Source organism: Pinus tabuliformis, chromosome 6 (assembly GCF_031772625.1).
Source record: "Pinus tabuliformis cultivar Carrire ecotype Pingquan chromosome 6, CPIR1, whole genome shotgun sequence".
Classification (NCBI taxonomy): Eukaryota; Viridiplantae; Streptophyta; class Pinopsida; order Pinales; family Pinaceae; genus Pinus; species Pinus tabuliformis.
Window position 1 is genome coordinate 702,159,446 of NC_142292.1, and position 15,763 is coordinate 702,175,208.

Genomic DNA, 15,763 nt, shown 5'->3' on the forward strand with positions numbered 1-15,763 from the left:
ATGTTCAGAGTCTGAGTCAGAACCTGATAAGGGGAATGACAAAGGGAAGGAAATTATCGATGTGGAGCCCAACGCCACCGTTGCCACCACGAAGATCCAGAAGGAGGAACCCGAAGATACAGAGGAGGAGGAGCACCTCTTCCACTCCTAGATGTGGGTAAAGGGTTCCCCGCTACAATTCATTTTTGATAGCGGGAGCCAAAAGAACCTCATTTCGGCAGAGGACGTGAAGTGGTTGGGCTTACCGACCACAACACATCCAAAACCGTACACCAACGGGTGGCTTCACCAAGGATGGGATCTTCGTGTGAGCCAACAGTGTCACCTTCCATACAACATCAAGCCCTTCATCGATGAGGTATTGTGTGACATTGCTCCCCTTGATGTTTGTGATGTATTATTAGGCCAACCGTACTTGTGGAAGTGACATGCTGTATATGAGTCAGGGCCTCATGTTGTTATTGTTACTTTGAGAAATAAGTTGTACATGATACAGGAGGTAGCACCACCTACCACCATCTCTTTGGTTACTACAAAACAATGCAGTAAGCTCATTTCCAAAACGGGGAAATTTGTTTTCCTGATGATACGCCCTCAAGGAAAGAAGAAGATGGTGGCCATGAACTCCAGACAGCGCCCCTCCGCATGACAACTACAGATGGACAAGGTCATGGAGGAGTACGAGGACATCTTCACCTCCCCCGTAGGGGTTCTTCTGCACTGTCAGGTCAAGCACTCCATCGATCTGACCCAAGGTGCACCACTGCCCAATGGACCAATCTATCGGCTCTCTGTTCTGGAGAATGATGAAAACAAGAGGCAGATTTAGGAGATTCTGCAGAAAGGTCACATCCGACCGAGTTCATCGCCCTGTGGGAGCCCGATCGTGTTGGTACTAAAGAAGGATGGGACTTAGAGACTCTGTATTGACTATCGGGCACTGAAAAATATCATTGTCCGGAATAGGTACTCGATCCCACAGATTGATGACCTTTTGGACCAACTAAAGGGGGCAAAATATTTCAGCAAGATCGATTTGAAGTCAGGATATCACTAGGTACCAATCGAACCCTCTGATGTGTGGAAGACTACCTTCAAAGCCAAGGAGGGCCTTTTTAAATGGTTGGCTATGCCTTTCAGGTTGACGAATGCTCCTGCAACCTTCATGAGGCTAATGGATGACATCTAGCAGCCATTCACCAACTCACTTGTAGTGGCATACTTGGATGACATTCTGATCTTCAACCAGAGTTGGGAAGAGCACCTCCACCACATCCAACGGGTTCTCCAAACACTGCGTCAACACAAGTTATGTGCCAATTTGGAGAAATGCACTTTTGGCATGACCCAAGTTCAGTATCTAGGGCACATTATTGATGAACATGGGGTGCATGTGGATCCAACTAATATCCAAGTCATTCGGGATTAGCCATCTCCAACCACTCCGATAGAGCTCTGCAGCTTTCTGGGTCTTTCCAACTTCTACCGCAGGTTTGTGTTGGGATTTTCTCATATCACTTGGCCCTTGAGTCAAGTCACCAAGGGAGGAGCGAAAGCAAAATTATTTTGGTCTGAATCTCAACAGAAGGCATTCACAGAGTTGAAACATCGCCTCTACTCGACACCAGTGCTCGCATTACTAGACTTGCAACAACCATTTGAGATCGAGACAGATGCCTCTGACTATGCTATTGGGGCAGTCCTTACTCAACACGGGCATCTAGTGGCATATCACAGTGAGACACTTTCAGACACAGTCCGAAAGTATCCTACTTATGACAAAGAGATGTATTCCATTGTACATGCCTACCGAAAATGGAAGCATTACATTCTGGGGAAGGAAACAGTCATCCACATAGACCACCGACCCCTACAGTTCATACAGATGCAAGGGAAGTTGCAGAATGATCACCATCAGAAGTGGTGCACATACCTGCAACAGTTCCATTTGAATATCAAGTATAAGAAGGGCATCACCAATAATGGTGCAGATTTCCTCAGTTGACCACCGATCATCACATTAACCACCATGCTCAACTCTTGTGGGCACGAGACTTGTGATTGGCCACTTCTCTACAAAAGTGAACTAGAATTCGGTCACATACCAGACACTGTTGGAGGGTTAGCATGTTCCATATTTTCACCTCTAAGATGCCCTGTTATGCCACCTGGGTCACCTTTGTGTTCCTTCAAGTGAACGTGCCAAGATGATTTGGGTAGCACACTACAGTTGGGATGTTGGGCATTTCGAGGTCGAGAAAATGGTGGCAGTACTGCAGAAGTATTTCTATTGGCCGAATCTTTGACAGGATGTCGGGAAGTACATCAGATCCTGCATTGCCTGTGCCATTTCCAAACCAACCATCAAGAAGAAAGGCCTCTATACTCTGCTGCCTGCCCCTAGTTGACCTTGGGAATCCTTCTCCATGGATTACATGTCGGGCCTTCCTTCTACTAAGCATGGAAATGACTGTGTTTTTATGGTCATCGACAAGTTCTCAAAGATGGCCATTATGGCAGCCTGCAAGAAGAATATCACAGCAGAAGCCACCGCTAAACTCTTCTTTGAATGAGTGTGGGTACACTTTGGGATCCCACTATCTATCATCTCATATCAAGACAATAGGTTCCTCAGTACAGTTTGGTCCAGTCTCTGGTCGATGCTGTACACCAGACTCACTAAGTCCACAACCTTCCATCCCCAAATTGATGGCTAGATAGAGGTTGTCAACAGGATGAGCGTACACATTTTGCTCATGTACAACTCAAAGAATCCATGCACATGGGATGATAGCCTCCCCTACGTTCAACACAGCTATAACCAGGCTCTCCACAGTTCGACTGGCCACAACCCTTTTCAAGTCGGCTTGGGATTCCAGCCACTATGTCCCATTGATGTGGCCATGCCATTTGCATATACTCAAGAAGATTCGGCTCATGTCCAGCCTGAAACAGATAAGGCAAACAACTTCATTGAGCACATCCAACATATCCGCCAACTGGTCCACGACATTTTGGAGAAATCAAATGCCAAGTACAAACAACGACATGATCATCATTGGGTGCCACACAAGTTTCAGGTGGGCAACAAAGTCTGGTTGCATTTGGAAAAGGAATGCCTTAGCGGAGCCTATTAGAAACTCAGACCACTCCAATGTGGTGCTTACACCATTACCAAGGCTGTGGGAGACAATGCATTTGAGCTCAACATTCCCCCATTCCTTGGCATGCACCCAGTGTTCAATGTGGACCGCCTTCAGCCATACTTTCCACCATTAGTAGACACATCTGACATTGCAAAACAACTCACACCAACAGAGTAAAATCTAGATTGCATGGAACAAGCTATAACTGATTGGATCATGGACACGCAGATTAAGCACACTTGTCAGTAGAATATCCAACTGTATCGAGTTGTCAAAGCAGGCCAACTCCTTCACCAGGGCAAGTAGCTCACCAGGGACCAAGTTCAGTAGAAGTTTCCTCATCTCATGGAGGAACTCAACGTAATGGGGACCATTGATTCCTATGTGGGGAGGAATGATCCAAGTGGATATTGGTGGCCACCCACCAATTCCACTTGGACCCACACCATTGTTTCTTTTAGTTTTTCAGTTTCCTTAATTGTAGCATAGTTTACTATTTTTAGCAGTTTTTCGGGTCCTGAACTTTCGGAGCCGTTTTGAGGCCCTAAACGACATTTTTTGGGAAACCTGGGAGAAACATGGGTCCTCTTCCCAAAGTTGTAGTCCTCAGATAGATCTTTCTAACGAGGTATTGTGCGCGTCAAACGGAGATCGTATGCCAAAGTTATGACCCCAGGAAGTTGATGTACCAATTTACCCAAAACATGGCCCATATTTTGGTGCTTCATCTCGTAGGGTTAGGTTTTTGGATATTTAGGATTTTCCATTGTTTCTCAATAATAAATAGGCCTTTGAGCCTCATTGTAAGACAGTTCAGAGGCCTGTAGCCGCCACATTTCTCCTCAGAGATAAGCTACCATTGTCTGAGCTAGTTTATTTCCATTTCTGTTTGTAAGCATATTTTAGTATTTTACATTATGAGATGAAGTATTATTTTTGCTGCATCTCTGTATTTATGGTTATCTTTGTAATTTGTTGCATTCTTGTTTAAATTTGGATCAGTTGATGAGGAGTCACCCATGGATGAGATGTCGTCCATTGTTGAGGGATCCATTGATGAGGTGTACAGGGCCATGTCCAAGTTTTCAAGTGATGGCAACACACAAGAGGTTGATGAGGTGTCAAGAGACATATCCACCATTGATGAAGAGTCGATAGATATAGAGGGATCTGCGATATATTTTCTAGATGGTAGCTACCTATCGCTGATTGTTGAGGATGTTATGCATGATGAGCTATCTTTGGAGGGATAGTTAGTGGCTCATGTTGAGCCGATGGTGGAGTAGGATGAGCATCCATCCTTATAGTCGGCCATCGATGAGGAGCAGTTCGATGCATGGGAAGCCAACTTAGATGTCATACTTTTAGATGGAAGTCCCCTTCAGTCATACATCAATGAGGCTTGCAGCATTATTGGGCCACCTCTGCATGTTGGTGAGAGAGAGGGTGCATAACCTAGGCAAATTACATTGATTTTCCAGACTAGTGAGATGGGGTTACACGCGCTGCGGAGGGTGCAACATTCGAACGATGGAGGAAATGTTCCATGTATGGTTGATCATTCATTTGATCCCTCTCTCAAGGTTGGATGGCGAGAGATATCGAATTGGTTTCCGGTGGAGCTGGCCAAGAGTTTAGATGCATCCACGACCACAATTCAGCAGAGGTTGTGGATTACTAGAGGGGCTCGAGAGCCAAAGTGCTGTTGGGATATAGATGGGATCATCCATCACATCGTGGAGTCGGTAGGTGATGGTAGTAGCTGGATGATGGAATTTATGGTTGGGCACACACACCCTTTCATATCCCCTTTGGAGTTCTTGATAGCAATAGTGACAAGATTTATTGATAGAGTAGCAGGAAGATTTCATGAGTTGTCATGGCATGTTGGGTTGACATGGGATTGTAGGATGATTAGACTACTCTGGCGTTGACATGGGATTGTAGGATGATTAGACTACTCTGGCAGGAGTTGGTAGGAGGAGGTGGCATCATCAGGCCACCAAAAAGGGCATCATATGGAGACAATGCTCTCTCATTGATGTATTGGGCACTAGAGCTACTGAGGTTCGACATGGTAGCATTATTCCCAATTGCATGTGAGGAGTTGGGCCACATAGGTGTACCTAGGTAGATGAGGAGGTGTAGATCACATTGTGGTGGGTGTACTAGCAAAGTGGTGGATGCATGGGCACATATGGGATGCCCTATGGTACATGGTGGAATGGCATTGAGTTTTTGTATCCAGTTGTGCATAGAGTTGTGCCACGGAGTTCAATGCTATGCAGAGGAGTGTAGGGGTATGTATTTGACTGCAGCAGAGGATGATGATGCATGACAAGTTGTTGAAGTGTTTCCACCAAAGATATCTCATAACGAGGGCATCAGACACACCATTGGGTTTGGCACACTCATATTTGGAGAGAGAGTTGATGACAACGCTGACTATGAGCTTCCATTTTTCTCTCTCCAGCATTGCACACTGACACAGTGGACATGGATATCGTCTCTTGATGCTCGCATCATGAGCACCAAGACCCTGGAGGATGGTCTTAGACACTTGGAAGAGACACAGTGCATCAGGAGAGAGGCTTTCAAGTTGTGGCATATGGTCGGGGCGCGATTTGGTGGATGCATGCTTGGGGGTAGTTCGATCTTCTATAGAGGTAACAATTGCACCACCCTTGAGCCCACACTAAGGGAGATGCATGAACCCCTTTTGGCGAGACATTATGAGGTGTCTCATGAGCATCTACAACAATTGGTGGAATTTACTTACAGACGGATGTTTAGACTCCAGGCAGTATTTGGGAGTGCTTTTAGGAGGCACGATGACTGATCCCACTACATGGTATGGCTGACGAATGACAAGTACGCATGCACTAGATTGGTTTGTGATGTAGGGAGTCCATATATTGATTTAACGTAGGGATACGAGACGTGGTACAGGTTGGTGCCAACAACTATCAAGACTATGATGTAACCGTTCTTGCTATGGAATCCGGGGAGTTGGTTGGTTGATGAGACACTCTATTTTGTGATGAGTGGGATAAGGAAAGAAGATAACTCAACTCATGCTTGGTTTGACATGTGGGGGAGCATTGAGGCCTTTTTCGCATGGAAAGGTTGGTTTTCCTTGTTGTTGCTACAGATCAGAGTGAGTGTTGGATGGGTAAGTAGTGACATCGTGGAGATTCCTGGGCCAGATGCATTGGGGATCTATAGATATTTTTCCATTAGGTCCCATGAGAGGAGGATACAACTTGCACATGATGGGAAGACTATCATGGTCAAAGTTGCACAGAGAAAACATGGTGGAACCCATTTTAGACTAGCATGGGATTCGAGCATCATAATATTTGGCAGTGCAACTACCCTTAGGGATGAACCGATTTCTACAGGGAGATATCATTTAGATCTTCCATTGGAATGTAGTGATTCACTGATGGCATGGGGGACTTCATCAATATGGCAGGAGCATTAACAAGAAGATATAAAGGGAAGCTCATGTGAGCGAGAATTTGTCTCTGCGGGGATTGGGTGGTATCTTCATGAGTTTACTCTTGGAGTGTATGAGATGGACCACTTAGTAGGGAAGCTTAATGAGGTGTTGGATAGTGTGCTAGATTATGATGATCATGATTCCCTACTCATTTATTGTATGCAAAGGGCTTCTGGTACTTATACATGGCATGATAGTGAGTGGAGCAAGGGGGGGTTCATGTTGGACGTGATGGATTGGGATCCTGGTATTAAGGGATTCCTTCATGATAGGACAATGCAAATGTCAAGGACGATTCAAAGGCATATCTGGGACCATGACATGGTTTGCAGTAACAATGGGGATCAAAAGCTAGAGAGGGTGCTTTTTCAAGCATTGCTTGAGGACAAGAAATTTTTGGTGGGGAGGACTGTAATATCCCAAATTTTGATTTTTTTGTTGAGGAGATTAATGAAGTTTATTGAAGAGGTGCTAGGCATAGCACAATTTTGTAGTTCGAGTTTCAGATATTTCGGCTTGAGGAGCTTGGGTGAAAAGGCAAGATTGCAACTCATTAGCAGGTGGGGGCCACAATAGAGACAAAAATGGAATGCACACTTGTGGAGCAAGAGAGAGAAAAAGAAAGGGGATGAACTAGTGGAAAGTGGGGGCCACCAACAAAGAGGGAGGCCAACAATTATAAATAGAGAAAATATGTTCTCTTTTGGCAGATCTTTTAGTCATTCTACAATTTCAAAATTAGTTCTCTCGAGCTACTTAGCTAAGACAATGTTGGCTTGATGGGTCCTGACCCAGGTTCAGCATTAGTTAGCCAAGAAAATCCCTACACTACTGGCCCTTTCGGCATCAGCCCGTGGAGCGCGGACCGAAGTCTCACCCAAAGCAGTATGGGGGGATGCAAGAACCAAGTTTCTGCACCCTAAGATGGTTGTGATGTCGATCTATACTTCCTGATCTTGCCTTCGTGCAGATCGATAAGCCTTTAGGGCTTATCGATGTTCCTTCTCTTCCGTCCTTCAGTACCTCCATGAAGGTACTCGACTGATCTTCACGCAACCCTAAACCGAGGTCTAGGCACTTACGTGCCTCTGCGACTATGTTACTGTATAAGTTTCTAAGTTATCTTAAGTGTTACCCAATCTACCATGCATTTATAGTTACCTTCGCGTAATCCTTCACTCTTGCTTCCATTCAATTAATAGATATAATCAAATACATTTGCGCATCAAATAAGAATTATAATGTAAACCCAGACCGTAACATAATATAATTATATGCATTAAACATAGACAAAATACATAGTGATTTCAGAGTAATTCTCTTTATTGATATCTCAAGTTCAGTATAGACTCTATCGCCCTTCGCACACAACTGTAGGGGTCCGCACACTTAGCTACGGACTTCCACCCTAGGCCTCTGTGCACTTAGCTGCAGAGCCTCTACCTACGCTAGGAATTGAGAACACTTAGAACTTCTTACCCGAAAATCTGTCTTCCATTACTTCCTACTCCTCTCTTAGACTCTTCTAAGACTCCGTTTTTATACAATCCCATGGTCCGTGGACCATGGGTAGATCTTTATAGCCGACATGAGACTTCACAAAACAAGGGTAGACAACCCTTTGACCTCTTCGTGCTCCGCGACCACAAAATGTGGAGGCTTTACATTTTTATTACAAAATTTGGGCCTTCTGCCCCACAAACATGGGCTTTTAGCCCCAAAACTGGCTCTTAGGGGAACCCATTCCCAACAGGCCCCCAACACAAACATGGTGACTCGTACTCAAGTCAATTTGTGGGCACAAAGATCTTGGCGCAAAGACCCCCCAACTTGACCTGTACGATTGCTACCTCGACGGTGCACTGCGCGACCGCCGGCTTGATTTCCTCGACCAACTGTTCTATTGCTGGCCCTGCACTGTCAACCTGCAGCTTTTGGTGAGTCTCCTGTAGACTAGCTAGCTTGACTTCATTGTAGGCTATGATCAAGTAGGCATCGTCCAACCAAGGCTTCAAGCGCGCCTTCAACACTGCCTCTTTGTGTTGAGCTGCATCTACTAGCTCCTTCAGTGCCTTGGCCTCTTGCAGCTTTGCAAGTCTCTATGTGAGGGCAACAGTATGCACTGTCCCTTTTACCTCATCGTAGCGTTGTTGTAGCTCTTGCGCCTCTGTTTCCAGCCTCTGCATAGTAGGGTATTCTTATAGGTTGGTTAGTACTTATAGGGGTCCTTTCGTGCCCTTATGGATACATGGTGGAAATCAGCCTTAAACTCCGCGTACAACTGCAATTTATCAAAGATAGTAGGCGACAACCGTGGCTTATGGTTGATGGCCATGTGCACGTTCATCTCCATCAAGATCCAAAATATCTTGCTATCCTTGATCCGCTGAGGATCCTTAGTCGCCCATAGTGAAGCATACTTCACGGCCTCAGGCAAGTCCGGTGCGACTGAGGGAAATTGGCTGTCTTCGGGTAGCTCCCAGGCTACCAGCATGATGGACAGCAAGAGCCACGCATAGTGGAAGGTCTTGCTGAGATCCTGCGCCTTGCGGTAGTTCACGAGGAACTCACCACAGAGGTAGCGTGCCCAATTAAACTAAACCCCCTCTGTGCATTGGGCCGCTAGAGCTACGATGGGCGCCAATACTTCATCAGAGTGACACTTTCGCATGACCTTCCTTACCAATATTTGTGTGGCCACTTTAACCACCGTGTCGGAAATACTTGTAATCGCATAATCGCGCGGCTTCTTAACTAATCCAAATTTCTTCTTCATGGTCTCCGTGAGGTCTAGTTTGCCCGCCTTTCCACCAAACATCATAGACGAATTCTCCCCTGAATATGGTAGCCTCGTGATTATGTGGATTAGTCTATCAATGATGGGTATTGGCTCCTCCAGCCATAGACACCCATCATGTACCAAGCACAACAACTGCTTGATTACCAGCAAGGTAATGGGTGTGCGATTGTAGTGCGGCACCCATAGCAAGTTGAGCAGGCCTGCCTTATCCACTCCTTTGAGCCACTTTCATGGTTCCAATGCGGTCACCCCGGTGGTCTTATGGAGGACGCGGTGCATCAGCTAGTCTGTCGCCAAGTGAGGGAATCACTTGGTGTCAGCTAAGTCCCAGTCCTCCAATTTCAACATTGGAATCCGCACCAAGCGTGGTCCTTCAAAAACAATCTTGTCTAGCAGTAGAGGTGTGTACAAGGTGACCTTGCTCTCGTCAATGTCCTTAGGCACCTTGGCCTTGCCCCTACGTGGAGGGACATACTCAGGCAATTTAGTAATGGGGTCAGACCCCTCAACTTCAATGTCCTTCGTGTCGATCCCAAGATCCTCATCGTCCATTGGGATATCCCCAATTTCTTCCTCCTCCAGTTCTAGGTTAATGGTTTTTCCCTTTTCCTGAGCGGTGGGCTTGTCCTTCGGCGGGTTTCTCCTAGGTGACGCGTGCACTGGTGGTGTCATGGCCTGCTTTCCTTTCTTGCCTTTCACGCCTTCTTGGGTCTGGGTAGGCCTTGGTCTAGGCGACCGTGGTGACTTGGGTATCTTTGCAACCTTCGGAGCAGTTCCCTCTGCTTCCATAGCAACCTCTAGCACAACCCCTTCGGCTGTCACTGCTTCCCCAATATCTATGGTTTCTGCCGGTGTCGACATGACACTATCCAACAGTTCTTGTGTCTCCTTTGGTAATTGCTCAAATGCCAAACTTGCTATCAGAGCTTCAAATAATTCACGGTTCATACACGTCGGAGAGCTCAACAACTTAATGCTCAAAATGCCAAGTGTTCTTCGTTGGGAAACCACATGTAATTTATAGACCATTTTGAATTCAAATCGGACCGTTCCCCCCAAAATCGGTTCATTAATGCTAGATTGGCGACATATTTTCAAGGATCTCGCCCATAGATTTCGTCTTAAATGCCGCCCCCCCACTCCATTTGGCCGTTTTTTGTCATCAAATCATGAAAAGTGACTTTAATAGTCACTTTTTGGCTAACCTACACAGTTTTATCCCAGGTAGCGTAGCCTTCTGCATGCTCGTGTGGTCCCTGTGACATCTCCTCATTCCGCGCAGTTTCTTCATTGCGTAGTTCCCCGACCCAGGCAGTGTAGTTTATAGTCCTGTGCCTCCTTTCAGCTGCCTGGAGTGCTAAGACTATGCTTCCTTCATATAGTCACCTAGCCAGATCACCAGTGTATGGCTTCAATCGGCTACCATTCACCTTTCCTAGGAAGGGCTCCCCATTTAACTTAACCAACTGAACTGCTCCACCGTCGGTAATCTCTTTGATGACATAGGGCCCCAGCCAGTGCATCCTAAATTTTCCTGGAAATTTATCAAACTTGCTGTCATACAGCAAAACCAGATCATTTACCTGGAAGGTGCGCAGTTTAATGTGCCGATCATGCCATGCTTTTTCGCGCTCCTTTTGAACTTGTTGATGAAATCCAGCTAGAAATTGGTCCTCTTCAAGCTCTGCTAGCTGCGCGAGCCTCTCTTCCAAGGCTCCGCGGTCCGCCATTCCTGTGAGTGCCACTATGCACAGACTAGGTACAATGTATTCCATTGGCATCACAGCTTCTACGCCATACACGAGTCTGAAAGGCGTTTGCCCAGTCAACTTCTTGCAAGTCATTCTGTAGGCCCATAGCACCGTTGGTATGCACATATCCCAGTCACTTCTTTGAGCATTGCAGACCTTTGTCAGTGCATTCTCCAGTATTTTATTGAATGCTTCCACCATCCCATTGGCTTGCGGGTGATAAGGCGTGCTCTTTTGATGATACACTTGAAATTATTCCGTCAATGCATTGATTGTTTCATTAAGGAAGTGCGTACCGTGATCACTCATCAAGATCTTTGGACAACCAAATCTTGTCAATACGTATTCAAAAAGAAACTTCGCCACCGTCACACTGGTACAGTCCTTCACAGGTTATGCCTCTACCCATTTGGTTAAGTACTCTGTCGTGGTGATAATGTACCGCACGTCTGTTTTCTTTCCTAGAGGCTGATTGGTCCCACAAAGTCAATCGCACATTTCTCAAATGGTTGTAATGTCACCTGCAATGTCAATGACAGTTCATCCGTTCGTGATGGCCTTCTAGTCCTTTGACATGTGTCACAGGCCTTAAAATATGCTTTCACGTCCTTATGCAGAGTTGGCCACCACAATCCAGCACGCAGATTCTCCTCTGCTGTCGCTTTTCCTGCATAATGTCCCCCTGCAGCTCCTCCATGAGCCTTCGTGAGGATGCTGCTTCGCTCAAACTCAGGTACATAGCGTCGCAATATTTATTTAGACCCCATTTTGTACAAATGTCCTGCAATGACAAAGAAGTCTGTTGCGTGCACTACTAACTCCTTCTGCTAGCTTGTATACCCTTTTGGAGTAGTCCCTGTTGTCAGGAATCATATGATATCTTCAAAGTGACTGTCGACGACACATACCATAAAGAGCTATGTGTTAGGTAGTCCTTCCTCCAAATTAGTTGGCTCCTCTCCCGTTTTGATGCGCAATAGATGATATGGTCCCGCATTCAATCGTCCATGTTTGATAATAAATTCAAAATCATACTCCTGGAATAATAACAACCACCTGCAGATCTTCCCCCCCAACACAGGCTTATTAACTAGGTATTTTAATGTAGAATGATTCGTATACATCTTAAAATGTCCACCTAGCAAATAATGTTTGGACTTTTGGAGAGCGTATACCATGGCTAGTCCTTCGTGCTCTGCAGTGGAATAGTTTTTCTTAGCCTTGGACAGCTTCCTGCTCGCGAATGCTATATGATGGTCCAATTCCCCCTCGTCCGTATGTGTCAGCACGACCCCCAGCGCGATACATGAGGCGTCCACGTGTACATGAAATTCCTTCTTCCAGTCCAGAAAGACTAGGATTGAAGCGGTGACCATTTTCTCTTTTAGCACGTCCAAGATCTTATGGCATTCATCAATCAAATAGAACGTAGCATCCTTTTTCAACAACTTCTCCATGGGCGCGATGATCTGGGCATAGATATTGATGAACTTCCTATAGTATCTAGTATGCCTAGGGTCATGCACAGTTGTTTCACTTTCCTTGGCACCTCCAAGTTAATTATCACCGCAATCTTCCTGGGGTCTACGATTAATCTCTGTCTGCACAGCACATGCCCTAGAAAGATGCCAAAAGGGACACGAAACATACACTTCTTCAGATTGAGCGCGATCTGGTACCTTTGACATGTATCTAACATTAAGCGCAGACTTTCCACATGATGCTTGACCAATTCAAACACTGTCCAATCATCAAAGTACACCTCCAGGAACTTATGAATGAAGTCTTTGAATGACGCAATGACTATGCGCAAAAATATTGCAGGTGCATTCTTCAGATCAAAAGGCAATATAGTATACTAAAAATATCCCCATTCTGTCACAAAAGTTGTCTTGCTTCTATCCTCATGCGTGATTTTGATATGATGATAACTAGAGAACCCATCAGTGAAACAATATGCTTCTTGGCCGCCTACATTATCCAGGACTTCATCAGTGAATGGGGTCAGGAAGGGGTCATGCATGCAAGAATCATTCAACTTACGAAGATCCACGCATATCCTTATTTCTTCTTTTTGTTCCTTTTCCTGAACCACTATCAGGATTACCCAATCAGACTCTTCTACTGGTTCAATAATTCCTACCACGAGCATCTTATCCAACTCAGTGCAAACCCTTTCCTTATACTTAGGATTAAGGCGGTAAGGTCTTTGTTTCACAGGCTTCGCGTTTGGTTTCAAGGTGATCTTCATGACATCGAAGTCTCCTATTATCCCTTTAGATCAGAAAACTTTGTGGGGAACAAATCCTGATATTCACGGAGGATCTCAGCGACCTTGTCTACTGTCGCATCATCCCAATAGTCCCCAATCTTTGTAAATTTTGGTTCCGCCTTTGTGCCAATGTTGACCTGCCTGGTTTTTAGTGGTGTAGTTATGTCAGGATCCTCTATCTATGGACCTTCAACCTCGCGGTGACCTTCAGTTTCCGGAATATTAACTTTTCGGGGATCCTCGTCTTCTTCTTCAACGGTCACGTTATAGCATTCTAGTGCATGACTCAACTGGGTAGTCCAATCAGGTTGGATCAGGTCCAAAGGATCTTGTGGTATCCTAAATATCGCTGCTTTAACCTCCTGTAGCACCACGTCAATACAGTCAAACCCATCCTCAAAGTTGAACATCATTAAAAATCCCTGGTGCAGGATGTCCCATTCTTCCATGCCATGGCGAAGCTCGGTTTCCAAGTACCAATTCATTGGTATGATGCCCAAGGTATGACAAAACAGATTGTTGGGCATGGAATCCATCCCAAGGCATGTTTTGGGGTTCAAAGCCCAAGTTTTGACCGAATGGTGTTGTAAAGCTCCACGAATTGCGGGCGTGGAAGTATGTTAGAGTCATAGGGTTGTCCGCCCTAGTTTTGTAATGTAATGTCAGCCTACCCATGGTCTGCGAACCATGGGATTGTATAAATAGAGTGAGGCTCTAAGTGTAAGAAGAGAAGTAGAAGTAGTAGAGAAGAAGAGAAAGAGTCTGAGTGATTAAGTGTGTCTTTGGGTCGTAGAGTAGGAGAAGGCTCTGCAGCTGAGTGTGCAGAAGCCTAGTAATCCGCAGCTAAGTGCGCAGACCCCTGCAGCTTAGTGCATAGGGCGGAGTCGAGACTGTTACCAAAGAAGGGATTAATAAAGAGAAGTTTGATGTCAATTTATGTATTTGTTCTTGGATTAATGCATGTTTTATATAAACTGCGAATATATTGTTCATTTATTGCACACACCTGTATGATTGGTTTATGTTGTTAATTATACCTTAAAGCAAGCAAGTAGGCTAAAATAATCAACTAACAGTGGAATACCAGCAAGGATTTGGGTAATAACGCATCCCTCGAGTAGGGCTGTGCGAAGGCAGTATATTAGTCTGCGAGGTAAGGGAAAGTACGCAAAGCGATTTGCATGCAGGGTCGAACAGAGGACCTCTTGATGTTGGCATTATGATTCAGGTTTGAGTGTTGTACTTGATGGCAACTCACTCAAGTGGCAAAACTCTGTCCAGGCTCTCAAAATGATGGAAACTAAGAGGTTCACAGGTGCAATGTTCAAAAGGTGCGGACCCGCAGGTTTGCCGACCAAGAAGTACGAACATACCCGCAGGTTCTCCGTCCAGAAGGTGCGGACCCCAGTTCACTCACTCCAATGCAGAGAAGCACACTCACGTGGGGTTTCTTATGTTTGGCCCTTGGTATTTAGCCCGTCATTCATGATCCTATGGTTTTGGCCCGTGGTATAGGATCTAAATTATTGAACCCCGGTTTGGATCCCTTGTATTGGTTTTCGATGGTTTTGTCCCATGGTTTGAATAAGGGCTTGCCTATAAAAAGGAAAGGAGATCACTTGGCTACACACTTGTGAAATTTGAATATCTTAAGATCTGAAATTTTGGGTAATCGGTTTAAAAAGCTAGATCTAAATCAAGGTGAAATCTGTAAAGTGTAAGGTGGATCTGTTGATAGGTCGTGATCTCTTGGGCGCGTGATCAGATCTGTGGATCTGACAGTCGGTGGTACATTGGAGGACTATTAATTTGGCTCTATTCAGAGGTCCACAGGCGATCCACGGCGCAGGTGCGGAGGTACGCAATGCAGCAGAAGGCGCAGTTGCGGGGGTACGTAGGGAAGCAGAAGGTGCTAGTGCGAGGTACGCAGAGCAACAGAAAGCACAGTGTGGAGGTACGCAGAGGAACAGAAGGACCAGTGCGGGGGTACGCTGTCAGACAAATAGTGCAGGTGCGTATCTGAGCTGAGGTGCGCAGTGCAGCAGAAGGTGTAGGTGCGGAGGTACGCAGAGCAGAAGAAGGACCAGGTGTGGATCTGTGCAGTTCAGGCACAAAAGAGCTGTGGATATCTGCAGGTTTATATTGGTGAAGTTGGGGAATTTTCTTGAAATATTTGTTGGCTGCCTTTTATCAATTGCTGCAGAGTTCTGGGTTTAGATTACTGGTATTGGTTTTCTGTTTACAGCATTCTGAGAAGTTGGGTGGTTCATTGGTTTGATTGTATAAGGAGAT

General features: G+C 45.5%; 1 pseudogene; it reads right to left on the reverse strand.

The window, feature by feature from the left end:
• The window catches only part of LOC149260616 (methionine gamma-lyase-like), a 37,245-nt pseudogene extending 26,849 nt beyond the window's left edge, over positions 1 to 10,396 (reverse strand).
• Between the last annotated feature and the right edge of the window lie 5,367 nt (positions 10,397 to 15,763).